Source organism: Trichosurus vulpecula, chromosome 6 (assembly GCF_011100635.1).
Source record: "Trichosurus vulpecula isolate mTriVul1 chromosome 6, mTriVul1.pri, whole genome shotgun sequence".
NCBI lineage: Eukaryota > Metazoa > Chordata > Mammalia > Diprotodontia > Phalangeridae > Trichosurus > Trichosurus vulpecula.
Genome location: NC_050578.1, coordinates 109,083,788 through 109,098,539, shown reverse-complemented (window position 1 = coordinate 109,098,539; position 14,752 = coordinate 109,083,788). Strand labels below are relative to the sequence as shown.

Here is a 14,752-nt window from a genome sequence, read left to right as displayed (position 1 = left end):
TGAGGAGACTTATATGAATTGATACAGAGTGAAGTGAGCAGAACCAGGAGAAAAATGTGTACAGTGACTACAATAATATAAAGGAAAACAGTGACCAATCACAACTCCAGAAAACTGGTGATAAATTGTCATCATCAATGCAGGGGGCATTGCACTAGAGGAGCAGAATGAGACATATTTTCAGACATAGGCAAAGTATGAATTTGTTTTGCTTAACTATATGAATGAATGAAAAAGCATTTATTAAGCACTGTTCAAAACTATAGATTCAAAGAGATAAAGGAGATACTCTGATTTTAAGGCACTCACATTCTAATTGGTGAAGAAAACAATACATTTAGGAGAGTAGAGCTGCAAGACGGATCTAAAGGCCTGAAAGCCCTAAGGGTACAGCTATGGCACAGATGGTTGAGTCCAGGAGTCGTTAGGATGCATGGGGGGAAGGACCATTGGGAATATGCTCAACATTAGAACTGTGGGTGTGAGTTTACGGGTCAGAATTTTTGGCAGGGGTGATGATGTGGGTTCAGTTTCAGGCCAGGAAAGTAAAGTGGAAGGGGACATTGACAGGAAAATTGGGAGGGGTGGTCTGGATGGGGTGAGGAAGAAGGGGGATCACAGTAGGTGCTAGTTCCAGACGAGGACTTTCAAGTGCTCACTTCTGGTCTTTTTATTTTCTAGAGGAAGAGTTTGAGGGGAAGTTATAATGATGAAAAAAAGAAGAAAAGCATGTCAACGAAACATTAAAAAAATACACAGAAGAGAACAGAACAAAGTTCAGAAGCAAACAAAGGCAACTATTGGAACTATTGTGATAAATTTAATACATAATATCTCTGCCCATGTGAGCCTGGGTAGTTCCTTGGACTGCCCTGGGAGACTGTATATGTGTATATATTTAAAAAGACCCCAAGCTATACTTAATAAAAGTTCATTTTAAAAAACACAGTCCTGTTTTTCTGTTCTTTGTATATGGACATGTTTATGTTTAATTTCTTTTTTTCTACTTAATACTATTTTAGTTTTTCTAATTACATGTAAAGATAGTTACCAGCATTCACTTTTATAAGATTTTGAGTTCCAAATTTTTTCTCCCCACATCCTCTCTCCCTTCCTCAAGAAAGCAAGCAATCCGATGTAGGTTATACATGTACAATCATATTAAATATATTTCTACATTAGTCATGTTGTGAAAGAAGAATCAGGACAAAAGGGAAAAACCATGAGAAAGAAAAAACAAAAAAAAAGTGAAAATAGTATGCTTTGATTTGCATTCAGACTCCATAGTTTGTTTCATTTCATAATAAAATAAAATTTACAATATTTTTTAAAAGAGGAAAGGAATATGCATTTATTAAGTGCCTACTATATACCAGGCAGGATAGTTAGGTGGCACAGTGGATAGAGTTCCAGGCCCGAAGTCAGGAAGACCTGAGTTCAAATCCAGCCTCAGATACTTGGTAGTTGTGTGCCCCTGGGCAAGCCGCTTAACCCTGTTTGCCTCAGTTTCCTCATCTGAAAAATGAGCTGGAAAAGGAAATGGTAAACTACTCCATTATCTCTGCCAAGAAAACCCCAAATGGATCACAAAGAGTCAGAAGTGACTGAACAACAGCAACAATAATAAGCACCAGGCGCTATACGAAGTGCTTTACAAATATTATGCCATTTGACCCTCACAACAATCCTACGAGGTGGGTGCCATTATTATCTCTATTTTACAGATGAGGAAACTGAGGCAAACAATGTTAAGTGACTTGCCCAGGGTCACACAGCTACTAAGTGTTGGAGGCTGGATTTGGATTCAGGTTTGTCTCGACTCCCGGTCCAGCGCTCTATCTACTAGCTAATTTTAAAAATAGGGAGAACTTTCTTTCCTCCCTCCCTTCTTTGTAAAGGTAGGGGACTATGAAGGTAGAACCGTACGTATAATGTCAGATTTAGGTGATGTGTTCCCTTTGCTGTAGTGTTGTTTTCCCCCTTCCTCCTTTAAAAAAAAAAAATCTTTTCTATAAGGGATAGTTCTCTGGAAGGGAAAGGAGAAGGGATATATTGGGAAACAAAGGGGAGGTAAAAACAAAAGATATCAATTTAAAAAATTTATAGTAGGCAGAAATTTCAAATCCAAATTCAAATTTCAAATAAAAGAAATCTGTCTCTGGGGACTTTCCAACTCCTTCACCTGACTTGGGTTAATGCTTATTTAAATGATTAGCAATAGCCTAGGAACTGTTCTTTGGTATAAAGGTATCATCCTAGTCCAAGTAATACTAACAATATTGGTTAGAAAGGAATCAATAGACCTTCTATGTTCTTGTTCTATTTTTGGCAAGAATCAAGGCCAAATATTCAGAAGAGGACTACGCTCTCTATACAACTAGTTGAATCTTACAAATATGGTCCTAGAGGGATGTGTCTCCTTGCTCCCAGATGGTAATTGGACTAAGCTTGTTGAGAAAGGAGACTGCTGTTCATTTTCATTTGATCCTTGATGTTACCTATCTTCAGGGCCCAGGTCTTTATTCATATATTGTAGTATTTAATCCATGTAGGGAATTAATTAGGCTTTTCTCTAAATATCCTGGAGTGGTAAGTCCCACAGGTTGATTACATATTGTATAAACCAGTATCCTTTTAATTACCTTTCTGTATTTCTTCAGCAATTGCAACGATTTGAGGTGAGGCAATCCCCCAATTTAGTCCTTTGTCTAGCTAGTGTTTTGTCTCTCTAATAGTCCAAATTTTAGGAACAAGTTGAAGACTCCTTGAACCATAAAAACAACTCAGAGGGAGACCTCACTTCACCCTTCCTAGTACAATTGACATGACCACTTCTTAATTTGATTATCCAAGTTTTAGGCATAAGTCCTAGACCCTTTAAGCCAATACTATAAAAAACAGAGATCACAGGGAGATCTCACATTATCCTTCCTACCTACAACTGTTATCCACTTTAATTTTAAGTGTTTACCACTTAATTTAACTGTCCAAATTTTAGGAATAAATCCTGGATTTCTTGAGTGAATTTAAAAAAGAAAACTGGAGGGAGGTCTTACTTAACCCTTTTATTATGATACACTAATGTGACTCTCAATAGAGTTTTAAAAATCTGATTCTAGGATATAAGGCAGCTTTCCTTGATAACTTTTTGAAAGATGTCCAGGCTCTTCTTTTTGATCATGGCTTTCAGGGAGTCCAATAATTCTTAAATTATCTCTCCTGGATCTATTTTCCAGGTCAGTTGTTGTTCCAATGAGATATTTTACATTTTCTTCTATTTTTTTTCATTCTTTTGATTTGTTTGACTGATTCTTGATGTCTCATAGAGTCATTAGCTTCCATTTGCCCAATTCTAACTTTTAGGGTATTATTTTCTTCACTTAGCTTTTGTACCCCCTTTTCCATTTAGCCAATTCTACTTTTTAAGGAGTTGTTTTCTTTGGTGGATTCCCCTCCCCGCCATTTGGCCAATTGTATTTTTTAAGGAATTGTTTTCTTCAGTCAATTTTTGTCCTTCCTTTTCTAAGCTGTTCACTCTCTCTTGTATAACTCTCATTTCTTTTCCCAATTTTTCTACTTCCTCTCTTATTTGATTTTTAAAATCCTTCTTGAATTCTTCCAGCAAGGCTTTCTGGGCTTGAGACCAATTCATATTCCCCTTTGAGGCTTTGCATGTAGGCATTTTGACATTGTTGTTCTCTTCTGAGTTTGTGTTTTGATCTTTCCTGTCACCGTAGTAGCTTTCTACGGTCAGGGCTCTTTTCTTGTTTTTTGCTCATTTTTAGTCTATTTCATAACTTTTAAAGGTGAGCTCTGCTCCTGGGACACAGGGGGCACTGTCCCAAGCTTCTTGTGCTGGAGGCCAAGGGCCTGGTCCCTGGCTTTATGTGCTGGGGCCTCAGATGCTGGCAGCTTGCCCACTGCACTGAGGTGGCCCAGCCTAGTTGTGCCTGTTGTGCCAGGGTTCCAGGGCTGGAAGTTTGCCTCTGCACTGGGGCTGTAGGTCTTACAGGTAATCTGCTGTGCCACTAGCCTGTTGAACCAGGACTGCGGGTCCTCAGTTACTGATCTATGCTGTGGCTAAGAGCCTCCAGGTGTCTTGCCCAGACATTGTTCTGGGCTGAGCTTTCCTTTTTACCCCAATGAGAAGTTCTTCTAAGTTATCTTAAGCTGAAAAATTGTTTCACTTCATTTTTTTTTGTAGGCTCTGTTGCTCCAGTATCCATTTAGAGGCTTGATTGAATATTGTTTCTGAGGAAAACTGGGGAGAGCTCAGGCCATTTCCCAGCTTTTCTCTGCCATCTTGGCTCTGCTCCCATGCATTTAATTTTCTAAGTATACTTTGTTTCCTCAGACACAATTAAGCTTGTTCTTTTTGTATATCCAGTACCTAGCACAGTACCTGCCACCTAAGAGGAGCTTAATAAATGCTTCTTGAATTGAAGTGGGGAACAGAGGGTGGAGCATGTGGAATTCTTTGGACATTACATCCTTTTCATGAGATGACCTGCCTATCTTAACTTTTGCATTTAATAATTCATGACAGAGGCAGCTAAGTGGCATAGTGGATAGAGTGCTGGGCCTGGAATCAGGAAGACACCTACTAGCTTTGTGACCCTGGACAAATCATTTAACCATGTTTGCCTCAGCTTCCTCATCCTTAAAATGAACTGGAGAAGGAAACAGCAAGCCACTCTAAGTCTCTCTGCCAAGAAAACCCCAAATGGGGTCACAAAGAGTTGGAAATGACTGAACAACAAAAATTCCACATGACATCATGAAAAATAGGATTTAGACATGGAAGACAACCTAGCTATCATCCAGTTGGAATCCTTCATTTTAAAGCTGAGGAAACAAAGGTCCAGAGAAAAGTGCTTGGCCCAAGGTCACACAGGTTTAGTAACTACAACAGAATTTGAACCTAGAATATCTGCATATGCCAAGGCACAATTCTTGACTATTGTATGTGTGACCTTGGATAAATAACTTCCCCTCTGGACTTCAGTTTCCTCCTCTATAAAATAAAGGGTTTCAACTAGCTGACCTCAGAGCTCCTTTCAATTTCTAAATCCTTTTGTACCTTCACTGGTATTGTTTGGTGTCTGGCAATATCACACACTGGAAAGGGCACTGGACGTTAGTCTGAGTCCTGGCTCTGATTTGAAGTATGACAGGAGTAAATCACTTCACCTGAGCCTGAGTTTCTTCTTTTATAAGACAGCAATAATAATACACGCAGAACCCACTTCACAGGCTTTTTGTGAGTTAGTTTTATAGAGTCGATGCATATATATATTTCAATCTCCATCTTTCAGAGGAGCTGGCAGAAGTTTTCATTCATGTCTGGGACTAATGATAATTTATAGTGACATATATGTATATAGACACATATATACAATGTATATTATATAAATATATGCAATGTATATTATATAGGTATACACAATGTATATTATATAGCTACACACAATGTATATATAGCTACACACAATGTATATTATATAGATACACACAATGTATATTATATAGATACACACAATGTATATTATATACGTATACACAATGTATATTATATAGGTATATATAAGTTATATATAAATGTACATATGTATGGATGCAGATCTATATCCACATACACATATGTAACACTATAACCTATTATTACTATTCCCAGACATGAAAGAACTTTATGCCAGCTCATCTGCAAGAAGGGCATAAAAGTGCATGCGTTTCCGCCTCGCTAGCTTGGGGGAAATGAACAGCTTTCTTGGAAGGTTGTAACGAGTTCCAGTGTGAACTTGGGGCTAGGCGAACTCGAGCAGAAGTTAATGAAAGATTAACTCCGACCCGAGCATCTAGTTACTTTCAAGAGCCCGGAAATGAATTACTGGTCCCGTGTGGATTTTGTTTCCAAAATTACTGTACTGTAAGTTCTTAGCAAAGGATAGAGCAACACGCTCCATCTCCTCCACCGCTCCCAGCCTCACAGACCCTCCCCTCCACGGACTTCCTTCCCCTCTCGCCCACTGGGGAACCGGCTCCCTCTAACTACTTCTCTCACCCCGCCCCCGCCCCCAACCTTCTAAAGTTTCAGTCGCGCGAACCGGCTTCTGCGCATGAGCGTCTTTTTTTTTTTCCCACAAGCCACGTCCGCAGGGACCGAGGCCACGCCTCTTTCGCCTCACCCTCCCACCCTTTCGCGCGGTTCAGTCGCCGCCTGCGCGCCGATTCTCCGTCCCGCCCCCTTTACCTCCCCCTTCCCCCCCTCCGGCAGAAAGGAACTTCCAGTTGGAGGTGGCGGCTGCGCCTGCGCCTGCACCTGAGCGGAGGGGCGGGGCGGAAGAGGCGCGGCTTAGGCGTCTATGACAGCCGTCCCGTGTGAGTAAGGGGGCAGGCGGTGCGAGGGCTCTTCTGGCCTCAGGGGCCGCCCTTTCCCCGTCTGTGGCGGTGGTGCGGCTGTGGGCTGAGGATGGGCTCGGGCTGGGGAGGGAAAGGGCCTCTCGGCCGCGCCCTCCTTGCGACCTGGACTGGGGGCGGGGGGGGGGGGGTGCGCGTGCGCGTTCCCAGAGTCTGGGGAGAGGAAGGGGGAGGGGGAGGGGGAGGGGATCGGGAAAAGGGGAAAAGGGAAAAGGAAGTCAGGCCAAGGTCAGGTCAGAGCCTGGGTTTCGTGGTGCGGTCTCTGCGTGCTGCTGTCTTCTTTGCAGAGAGGAGACGTTTGTCTTAAAGCAAATATTTACAAAGCTCAGATCCCCTCGGACGGATTCGGATCTGCGGGATCAAAAGTTGGCCAGCCTCCCCTCCCGGGAGCCTTGGGCAACCCGGTGCCCTTGGACTTGGCCGCCGGAGGTGCCTGGCCGAGTGCGTGGGCGTGGAAGAGCTAGGGGGAATGGGCATGGTGGCCTTTACCGGCCTAGGCACCGGAGCTGTCTTTGCGCATTACGGAGCGGCTTAGAGCACTGGGCATATGTGTATACACATATCTATAGATCTGCGATCCTTCGATCTGCCTCTGGGACTTGCTCCGAGGCACCGGGCCCCATGTGTCAGAGGCAGGACCTGAACCCAAGCCTTAATGCTTTTCGAGGCTAGACCTCTGTCCTCTGCCTCTCGTCTTCATATGGCTGTGTCTACACGTTTGGCACTTTTAAAGTTTTCAAAGCGCTTTATTCATTATTTCATTTGAACCTCAACCTGGTGAAGTCAGTGTTATCCTCATTTTACCTCCAAGCAATTAATTATCATCATCACCAACACCATCATTATTATTCCTGTCTTAGAGATGAGGAAGCTGGCTCAGAGAGATTTAAGGGACTTGCAGGGAGTTAGGGCTTACACAGTGAGTGTCTGAGGCTGGATTTAAACCACATCCATCTATCCATCATCAATCTCCACTTGTTGCCCCTGGGTTCTGGGCATTAAAAGACAAACACCACAGTCCAGGCATTCAAAGGCGCTTACTTTTTACATGAGGAGGAGGGAACAACACATACTCACATACTCCTATAAGTAGGTACAAAATACACACACAAAGTAAATACAGGGAACTTGGTGGGGTGGGGAGTCAGCCAGGGGTATCAGAAAAGGCCTCCTGTAGGAGGTTTGCTGTGCTCAGAAAGAACCCAGGAATTATGAGAGGCAGAGGTGAGGAGGAAGGACGCTCTGGGCTGCCAGGACAGGAGACTGCATGAATTTTAAGAGTAGTAGGTGTTAAGACAGTTGTGTCTGACCCTCTGTTGGGGTTTTCTTGACAAAGATACTGGAGTGGTTTGCCCTTTCTTTCTCCAGCTCACTTTACAGATGAGGGAACTGAGACAAACAGGGTTAAGTGACTTGCCCAGGTCATACAGCTAGTAAATTTTTGAGGAAATCTGACAACTGTTGGAAAACGTCAGATTCTGTAGTATAGTGTGAAAAAAGGAGAAATTAAAATGGTTCCAATTGGAGGGAAAGCCTCATATGAATCTTAGCACTACTAGGCAAAGACAAAAATAAAATTGTATGTTCCCGAGGAGCCCACCCTGTTGAGGGAGATACATAGGTAAATATATACTAAATTTATACAAAAAATAAAAGGTAATTTTTTTTTGGTAGGGGAAGGCATCAAGCTGCTGGAGGGATCAGGAAAGGTTTCATGTAGAACTGAGATTCTTAATTTTTTTTTTTATGTCATAGATCTTTTTGGCAATAATGATGAAACTTCCAAACCGCTTCTCAGAATACTGTTTTAAGTTTGTAAAATACATAAGCTGAGTTTTGGAGATAAGACATCTGAAGAGGTAGAGGTGAGGAGAGACTGCATCCCAGGCTTGGGCGACAGTGCTAAACCACAAAGATGGAAGGTGAAATATGCTGTGTAAAGAACAGCAAGAAAGCTAGTTTGACTGGATCATAGAGTGGTATAAGGAGAGTAATGTTTAACAAGGTTGGATGGGTAGGTATTTAAACGGCAGAGGAGTTTATATTTGATCCTACTAGCAATAGAAAGCCATTGCAGATTATGGAGTAAGGGAATGACATGGTCAGATCTGTGCTTTAGGAATACATATGTGTGTGTTTACATACATATATTTAAAACCAATATATTTTCTATCATTACTGTTATATATTGTGACATGGTTAAAATGTAGCCAACTTATATTGGATTTTAAAAAATTCACACAATTGTACAGAAACTTCATGAGATTATTCTATTAAGAATGAAGTATATTAAATGTAGAAAGTATAGTGTATTAAGTGTAGAATGATTATTCTATAAATAATAAAGCTTAAAAGTGGAGAAGAATACTGCAAATAGTAGATTCTTGGTATCAAGCAGGTTATCTTCAAATCTCAAGTGGATTCCTAAATGATGACGCATGGTATAAAATCATATTACCTTTGTGGATACTGCAGTTCGGTAATCATTGACCTAATGTATTGATTTTGGAAACTCCATACACATTTTCATGCTTTAGTAGTTATTGAAATTGAGAATTTGAGTGGATCAATTTTAGTCATATATTACAGAAAGGCACTAGCTGTTGCCAAGCAAGTTTTTAGGAGAGAAATACAAATCCATACATTGGCATGGAATTAACAAGTTTAAAAATATGCCTCTACTAGAAAATCTAGAAAAAAATCTAAGCTTTAAAGACATCAATTCTGTGCTTATTTCTGTATGATGAAGGCACCAACCCACATGCTGAGGATATGAATCTTTAAAAACAGACTCTCCCAACCAGTAGAATACTGTTGTTTAAGAGTGCTATTTACTAGATGAAACAAATGAAGGGGAACTTCTGTCTTGACTTATACTTGATTTCACTTGGATTTAAGAGAGCTTTAGTGTACCACTTGTAAAATGATCCCAGTCTCTTTAGTGAATATGAAAACAACTTGAAATGTGATTTGATTTTATAAATGGTGGAGTTTTCTGTCTTTACGTAAAAAGGCAAGATGCTAATTTGTGTAACAGTTGTGAAGTCCTCTCCTGCAACTCTGATGATCTCACCAATTGTGCCCTGCCTGTAACCCATACGTTAGGATCTAAAATTTGGGAAGGCAATACTGAAACTGTGTCTTTTTTTCTTTTATGGGCTGCTTTTAGGTTGATTTTGAATATGTTACAAATTCTTGGATATTTGGGCATAAACTATTATTTATGAATTACACAATAAAATGTTAATATCAATAGGTCATTCAACCTTTTTTTTTAAAATACCAGCTGCCAAGATGTGATGAGATGTAAATTAATCCTTATATTAGTCTAAGCAAAAACGTAATTAAGAATATAATTTTTTCCTCCTCCAATTTATGCCATATATTTCAAATCTAAACAGTGGAAAGGGTTTTGAACTTGAAACCATATCTCTTGAGTTCATATCTTGGTTCTGCTACTTACTGCTCTCTTTGGGCCTCAGTTTTCTTTATTTTTAAAATTGAAGGAGATAGAGACAAGATTGGATAGAGACTAAATTGAGACTAGATGATAGTTAAGGTACCTCCCAGCTCTAAATCATTGATCCTAAGATCCCTTTTAGTGTTTAGTAACTCTTAAAACTATATATAAATGAGTAGTCATTTATGAATATGAAATGATGTTCGGAAGAAAGATGAGATGGACTAGTCATGTGGCAAGAGCAAGGGATAACTAAAGAAAAGCCCATTATTCCATTGGTATCCATGTAACTCCAGGCGATCTAGAGGAAGGCTTCTTTTTGGAGTGTATACAGGAGGACATGAATAGGAGTCATGCAGATGGGTTGCAATCTTAATTATTGAAGGAAATATGCGAATTGATGAGCTCACAGATTCCCCCTCACCTCTCCAACTTCTAGCAATTCCTCGTCTCCATTCTAGAGACTCAACTATGAATGTTTCTGTCACTGAAAACCTCCTATGTGTCACATTTATTTTCTTTATATTTTTAAATATACTTACGTGTGTACTTCTTACCTTCCCCATTGGAATGTAAGATCCTTGAAAATAGGTAGTGGCTCATTCTTTGTATTTGCATCCCCAGTGGCTAGCACAGTGTAGCTCATAGTAGGTGTTTTGCCAAATGCTTCTTGGTTGATTAATTAATTCATTGAAGTATCAAAGTATCCAACACTCTATGCCGTACTTGATCACACAGTGTCTGAAAAGCATAGAGAATACAAGATCCCAGTGGGCTTATTGTTTATTGATTGTAAAAAAGTATTTGGTTTAGTAGGGCAAAATGCCATCTTAAAGACTTTTTTCCTACAAGATGTCTGCCTATTAAAATTCTACAAGATTCCTTGAAAGATGCAACAACAGAACTGTCTTTAGTGATTCTTTGATTATTAATATGAAATGAGGTATAAAACAGGGAGACATGACTCACTAGAAATATTTGTCAAGGAAAAGGTTCAGTGAAGAGACCAAATAGAAGAAGGATTTGTAATGGATTGTGAGAGCCTCCATATTCTCCTGTTTGTAGATGGCATTGTATGGCATCAAACCCTAGAACACTGCAGGGTTTTCTAGATGAGATCCATAATCACTCAAGGAAGTTTGGCCTTACTCTCCAGAGGAAAAAAAGAAAACAAGTCTGTTGTTCAGAACATGAAATGAAATTAGAGGGATAATCCTTAGAGTTGGTCCATCATAGGTTTAGATTTTGAAGGGGCCTTAGAGGTCATCTAATCCAACACCCTCATTTTATACAAAGAGGGAACTAGAGACTAATATTAAGTGATATACCCAAGGCCATAGGATAACATCGCTAGGATTTGAACTCAGGTCTTCTGGCTCAACGTTTGGCATTATTTCTACTGCAGCACTTTCAGTACAGATGGTTGATAAGTGGGGTCCAAAATTAAGAACAAAGTATATTGGGCAGTGCTTTTAACCATCTAAAGATTCTGAAACAAAACCCCATCTTTTAAAAACCAATACTCCTGTAGTGATATTATATGGCTATAAGTCAGAATACCACAGTTTGCAAAGAATTAATATTCTGGGTCCCTACCCAAAGGCCACTGGAGAGAGATGCATGGTGGGTGTGAATAGGCCGCAACATATTAGCAATGATAAATTGTGCATCAAAAGCAATATAAAAGATATAAAAGAGATTAATGACCAGAAGAAGAGGTGAGCTGGTCAAAATAGTGAGAGCAAGGGATAACAAATGGCCAATCTGTGTGTGTCATTGGTACCAGCATAATGTCAAGAAATCTGGAGGAACGTTCTTAGCTTCATTCAGATAATAGGTTCATATGATAAGAAGGCATGGATGGTTGTGATCTGCACCATTTGAGGGAGAACCCTTACATCAGTGAACTCACAGATCCATTGAAGTATTGTAGTTTCCATCCTGGCATTGTATGTATCACTTATGAATAGAGAAACTACATCCTGGAGAGTAGAGATGGAGTGAAATGAGGTGTGTAGAACTCATTACATACTTAGTTGTATCTTCTGCTCTTGTGCCCTTTATTCTGTTTTCTGATATTACTAAAACTCTTTGGTGGCGGCAAGGTGGTACCTGGTTAGAGTGCCAGGCCTGGAGTCATGAAGACTCCTTTTCCCAATTTCAAATCTGGCCAAGTCAGTTAACCCTGTTTACCTAAGTTCCTCATCTGTAAAATGAGCTGGAGAAGGACATGGCAAACCATTCCACTGTCTGTGCCAAGAAAACCACAAATGAGGTGAAGAATCAAAAATGACTGAAATGACTGAATAATTCCCAAAAGGGACAGAGAGCCCCAGTGAGGTGAAATAAAGTATGTAGCTTTTTATTGACTAAATGGACATTATGTTGTGTCTACTTTCCTTGTGGTTTTGTCTGACTACTAAATAAATTTAAGTGTTGAGTCTCAAATGGGGCCAGAATGCTTGGTGTCCAGGGAAGTAAAAGGGAGAACCTGGAGATAAGTCCCAAAATAAGGAATTTTTAAATATTTGTGTCTCAATTCTTATTCCATATATATATATATATATATATATATATATATATATATATTTATGCAGTTTTTCATTGTAGTTAATCATAGGGGATTAGCTGTGGGATCAAACTGAAAAAGACAAAAGACTGGAATTTTCTTCAAGTAAGTATGGAAAGCAAAGAGAATTTTTCTGTGATATGTGGTATACTTATGTTTCCACCATGTAATACCTATGTGTGTCTAAAATTCAATTTCATTTCTATTCTAGAGAGAAAGTGGAGGAGCACATTTCTGTTCTTTAGGTTATCAGTGGAAATTGAAGTGTTCCTTCAAGGCAAGAACAAGAACAAGGATGTAAAGAGACAGGAAGGAATTCTCATCAGTATTTGGGGATTGGAAGTTGGCAGAGAAGGAAGGGAAGGACTGTGATGTTAATGTGTTTAAAGATCTTCCCCACCCATTTAATAGGCCCCAGGTGGAGCTAGTTAAGGGAAGCTTGTTTCTAGGAAGGCCCTCACCCTTTTGCTAACTGGATGTGAAGCCCTCCAGCCCTAAAAAAGGTGTATATATATATATATATATATACCCTGAGGGTAGCCGTTAAGTGCAGAGAGAGAGAGAACTACAAGGGCTCTCAGAATTGCAAGCTCTTGGAACTGCAGGAAGAGAGGATGTAGGCAAGCAGACTACTAGGATTTGTGAGTGTTTACAGGAAGACACCAGCATAGGGGAAGGTTACAGGATGGCTTGGATCCCTGCTGTGATATTGTGTTTTAGTTTCATTGCTGTTACAGTGAAGTGGACTTAACTGTTTTTTGGGATACATTGCCGCTGTGTCGAATTAGAGTTACTGGTTTTGGGATTTGATCCTCTGGTGTCTGAATAAATGTTTTACTACTTTTGCCTTCTATATGGAGAGTCTCTTATATTCTGCGATACAGAACTATACAGGCATATTTATGGTCACCATCAATAGTGTGAATCTTGCCTTTTTGATACAAGGACCATTTGAGATATAATAAGTATAATAATATAGATGGTATTTGCAGAAGGGGGAACTAGACTATCTCTGGAGGAAGCAGCTTTGTTGGGGTCTAAGGAATGTTGATGTCCATCAAGTAAGAGGTCATTCAGTAACAGAGAAAAAGCAGAGTAGTGGTGAGTGTTGACTCCTTGTGGAGAGTACCAAGGCAATTGTTTGTAGACCAGATAGAAACAACAGAGATCTTCTGTTGTCCCAGGTTGTGTATCTGGATTGTAATGGAGAGCATTCTGAGAATTGTCAAACCTAATGACCATTACCTACTTCTTCTGATTTATGTGGGAAACAAATGGCACCTAAAAAATATAGCTTAGCATTTTAAAGAATTGGGCAAAAACTAAAGCCCTTGGAGCACAGATGGTGTTTTTAGCACTACTACTGATTGATGGTAGAGGATTCAGAAAAGAAAGGCAGATATGGGAAATGAACAGCTGGCTAAGAAGAGGGTGTGGAGAACTAGATTTGGATTTTTGAGCCATGGCTTAAACTGTTGGAAAGGTTAGGTGTTGACAAGGGATGATGTATACCTAACAAATGTCAGTAAAATATATTTAACCCAGTCTTGAAAATCTAATTAAGAAGTCTTTAAAGTGAAAATGAAGCAGGAAGGAGAAAACTACTCACATAGATCTGATAAGCTTGGTACCAAGGAACAACAGGTCCAGTGTTAGAAGGAAGAAGAAAGGTACAAGGACTAATAGGAGATAGTATCTGAGAAGAGAACTTGGCATGTCTTTATACAAATGCACACAAAGTATTGGAAATAAGTAGGGTGAACTAGAGATTAACACAAGGAGGCAAATTTAATGTCATTAAAATTTAGTAGATTTAAACTTGAGACTGGCATGTGACTCTGGGTGGGTGTAACTTATTCAAAAGGACCAGAGTGTGTAAAAAAATATCAGGGACATCATGTGTTAATAATAGCTGAAATTTATACTGTTTTTTGAGGTTTGCAAAGTTATTTACTTATGTTATTTCATTTGATTTACTACTTCATACTTTATAAGGAAATCCAGGATCCTGGGTGAGGGTTGGAGGGGTGGAGGAGGTATATCATCAATGTGATACCCACAGCGGCTGATATGAATATGCTGGCATATTTCCAGGTTTGAATCACAAAATATAACACACTCTCTTGCTCAAAGACAAAACCAAGACATTTATTCAAACACCAGAAAGCCAAATCTACCATAGTAACAAAGGAGTTTATACATATTATCAACGCAGGGAGCACCACCATTCCCAAGCCTTCCTTCTGTTAGGCCTCCTCACTCTGCCGGCTTTGCCTCACTCCCACTTCCTGCTCCACCTATTCGGC

At 39.8% G+C, this 14,752-nt stretch overlaps 1 protein-coding gene across 4 annotated transcripts in view; it reads left to right on the top strand.

Annotated features, from left to right (window-relative positions):
* The first annotated feature begins 6,315 nt into the window (after positions 1 to 6,315).
* The window catches only part of MMAA (metabolism of cobalamin associated A), a 37,233-nt gene continuing 28,796 nt past the window's right edge, over positions 6,316 to 14,752 (top strand). For 2 of the 4 annotated variants that reach the window (XM_036762260.1, XM_036762257.1), the window contains exon 1: positions 6,316 to 6,378. The gene's annotated coding sequence lies outside the window, so the exon portion shown is untranslated. The remainder of the gene's footprint in view (positions 6,379 to 14,752) is intronic. The other 2 variants (XM_036762258.1, XM_036762262.1) reach the window with 2 other exon arrangements.